This window comes from Pelodiscus sinensis, chromosome 11 (genome assembly GCF_049634645.1).
Source record: "Pelodiscus sinensis isolate JC-2024 chromosome 11, ASM4963464v1, whole genome shotgun sequence".
NCBI classification, from domain to species: domain Eukaryota; kingdom Metazoa; phylum Chordata; order Testudines; family Trionychidae; genus Pelodiscus; species Pelodiscus sinensis.
Window position 1 is genome coordinate 12,301,162 of NC_134721.1, and position 3,749 is coordinate 12,304,910.

General features: G+C 50.6%; 1 long non-coding RNA gene across 1 annotated transcript; it reads right to left on the bottom strand.

Moving 5' to 3' along the window:
• Positions 1-885: 885 nt before the first annotated feature.
• Positions 886-2,421, bottom strand: LOC142831005 (uncharacterized). The gene is made up of 2 exons (XR_012906590.1): positions 2,268-2,421; positions 886-996 (listed from the first exon to the last, which is right to left on the bottom strand). It is a non-coding gene; the product is annotated as an uncharacterized LOC142831005 (long non-coding RNA).
• Between the last annotated feature and the right edge of the window lie 1,328 nt (positions 2,422-3,749).

Below are 3,749 nucleotides of genomic sequence, written 5' to 3' on the forward strand. Positions count from 1 at the left end.
TAATTCTGGCTAAAATATTAGGAATCCAGCAAATTCTCCAGGTTTCAGTGATCAAAGTATTCGGTATTGTGTATGTATTAAGTAGAGTTTGCTGCCCTGTTGGCTCTACTGCAACACATATTTAGAAGAGCTCACACAAGAAAAAGTTTGTATTTGCGGTTTGGTGTCACACAAAAGCATTTGAAAGGGTTAAGTGGTGCAACTGACTATGCTAAACATGCTCAGGGCTGTCCTTAGGCATATGTGGCTGTTGTAGGGCACCACTGAGTTTTGGACACCACCACAGGGACAGCATGTGAGAGCATTGCTGCACAGTCACCAGTCCTTAGGGCCCTATGTGCCGGCGTACATACTGCTGTGGTCTGTCTTCAGGGAAGGGAACTCATCTGATCTGTGACTCTGCAGTGAGGTAAGGAGAGGCCCTGGCCTGACCTCCCGGAAAAATCATGGAACAGGTAAATTCCCTTCCTCACAGAGAGGTGGCTGAGGCAGGTGGGCCGGGTGGTACTGGCTTGGGCCAAGCCTCGTACCAGTGTTCTTTGTTCCTTTGAATTCATCTCACGGGTCTTCCTCTTCAAAATGGAGCCCCAGGCAAAGTGCCCCTCACCCCAGCACTGAGCACAGACCCCCCTGAGGAGTGGCTGCTCCCTGTAGCAGGGCTGGGTACGGGAGTCACTCTCGCTGGCTGGCAAGAAGAGGAAGTGACCTAACTGCAGCATGGAGAGGGCTGGAATGCACTGCCGTTCTCTGTCTGTGTGCTGCTAGCTGCCCATCCCCTCCCTACTCCATACCAGCCCGGGTACGTGTCAGCAGTGCTAGCCCTGCAAGGCTTAAAAGTTGGCTGGCAGTGGGCAGAGGAGCCAGCAGACCAGGATGGAGGGCAGCATGGCTGTGAGTCACCATTCCCCATGGCTGGTTTGCTCCATTCCCTTGGCCTTGCTCTCTCTTCACACAGACTGCAGGGACCAGCTCTGGTCAGCAGCCAAGGGGATCTGCCTGCGGGGCAAGAGAGTGGATGAGCAGGCATGAATGACCCAGCCCCCCCAAGCAGGTTTTGTCCAGGGGCCCACTGACCCCCGCCCCCACCTGCCAGGACACCTGTTTAATAATAGGACACCACTTTAATAATACTGTGTGACTCCCCATAAATCTTAAGGATGGGCCTATATGTACTTCAGACCTGACACGGGATGGGAATCTCAGTCTGTCAGAAACAGCTTCCCATCCTTCTTCAGTGGAAGAGCTACTCATATTGGTGAGCTGCTGTTCACAAGAGAGTTCCCACTCATTACTCATGAACACAACTGATGTTATTTGGGAGCCCAGAAGGGGCTCAACCCAGCCCATAAGAAATCAATTTCCTTTTTGATTGAGGGCAGGGAAGAGTATTAAAAAGGGTTATTGTGATGCACAAAGGCATGGTACAACAGAGGGCAAGTGAAGTCGGAGACAGCAGCCTGGATGGAGTCTGTTGATACCAGTTTGAAAAGGGAAGGTTCTTGTTTGCAAATACTGTTGTGGATTTTTTGGCATAGGCACAGTGGAGCAGGAACCAAGATTTTTTATATGCTCTTAGAGCCATTTTGGCTTTGCTGTATTGTAGGTCCTAAAGAACAATATCAGGGTGTTTCTGATAGGGTAGGACAGCTGTGAAGGCTTTGGAAATGAGTGACCTATGGACATCGCAGTGGCTGTGGTGCCAGTCTTAACCACTTCTCGGGTACCTGCACAGGCCTTTTGTCAGTGTTCCCTGGGAGCTGTGCGCTTGTGCGGCTGCTCAGGAGAAATTCTAATGCCGCCCAGCTAATTAGCAGAACACCCTCAGCTAGGATTTGTTTCTACTGGTGGTGCACATTTGCATATGCCTTGTGCATATCAAAATTTATTCTGCACATGGATGGAAAAATCCACACATGGATGGCAAAGATTGGAGGGAACATTGCCTCTTGTACCATGTGGCAGGCCCCTCCCACCTGCCCTCTTGAGTCCAAGGCCCCCTGGCCCAAGTCCACAAGCAGTTTATAACTGGCCCTTTAAGCAAGGCCAAGGCCCTACAGCCTGAGTCCACAAAGCAGTTCAGGGCTGTAGCAGGGACGCACCCCAGGTAGGGGGACCCAGGCCCACCCTACTCCACCAGGTCCCAGCCCAGGGCCCTGTGAGCAACCGGGTAATGGGTCACTCTCTCGGCAGGGCAGTCCAGCCGAAACACACCGAGGTTTTCAGGGCGGGAGAGGCGGCTCCCGCTCCTGCCCTGGGCCACTTCCTACCTGGATCCCTGGGCTTCCTTCCCCTGTACTTGCTCAGCTTGCTGTGAGCTCCAGGCCGGCGTCCCCTCAGCAGGCAGTCCCTGGGTTGCAGCAACTCGCCTCTGCATCCCTTCCGGCCTCTCCTAGAGTCCCCAGCAACAGCTGAGTGGGAGCTCCCTTTACCAGTCCTTCTCCACTGGCTGTCTCCTCAGACTGAGTCCTTCCCCGGGCTTTTATAGCACAGCTACAGCCCGGGCATGCTCGGTAGGGCTGTGGGGGAGGGGCCTCTGCAGCCAGGTAATCCTGGCTGGGCTCTGCAAGTTCAGTGCGGGACTGCCTCGCTCTGTCACACACGGTTTGTTGTATGGGTTGCGTGTTTTCTTCAAGACGTATGTGCGCAACTATCTGTCATTTCAATGGATACTGTATATGGTTTTGAAGGAAGTGTTTTCCCCTAAATACATTTTTAAGGCCAGAAAATGAGTTTTGCTGCATTTCACCCTCTTACTCTGTTGCATGGGCACGCAAGGTGGCCTTTTATTCCCCAGCTAGCACTAACTTCATTGCATTAGGGGAGAACAGCCTCCATAAGGTTGCTAGTCCCCTTCCCAGGTATGGGGGCAGGGCATGAGTGGAGGGGACCTGGAAAGATGCAGAACTGGTGCTTAAGTTGTGCCTAGGTTTGTGGTGTCAGCTACGAAAGTAAAAAAATAAAATAAATGGTGTGTGGCCCAGCACTTTTTTCGCTGCAAATTAAGCACTGTGCAATACCTTGGCTTCACCCTTAGTGCAGAGAACTACACGGGGATTGATCTGTGCCAGGTAGGTGGCTGGTAAAGATTTGTTCCACAACAAGAGAACAAGGGGAACTAGAGACCAGGCCAACTGAGTCACAATCAAGCTCTTTCTTTGCTGCTGGCATCAAGCAGGCTCTTTGTCGCTCACCTGTGGCTCTTGGTAAAGCCTCAGTTTAGCCCATAAGGGGGCCTGTTGTAACAGCTGTTTTAACACTTGAGTCATTTTTATGGATTTAGTCTTTCAAAGATTTGCTATCAAGCCCTCTAGTAACTGGATCAAGTAAATGACTAGACACAAGCATAAGCGCGTTTAGTCAAATTCACACTTGCTTGGAGCTACTTGTTTGAAGTTCAGAGGATTTGAACTTCTGGGTTTTTCTTGAGGGTTGTCCTGGAGGGTTTTTTTAAATGGGAGCTGGGGGCAAGTGGGAGAAGGTTACTGTCACCTCAGAGGAAAACCTATGAGAAGCTTCCATACTGTTGTGTAGGCAAATGGGTGTAGTTCATTCCCTGTAGCATCTGTGATGCTACTAACATGGTGATTGATAAGCCAAGGAAACAAGCGTCTATCTGACCTGAATGCTAAATGACTTATTCCCACTCTCATCCATAGATTATACTAAACCCTGTTAAAATTTGTGTAATTTTGCTCTAAGTCTGTCTTTGTAGAAGTCTCCTTTGTATGGTTTATGCAGCCAAGAGGGAT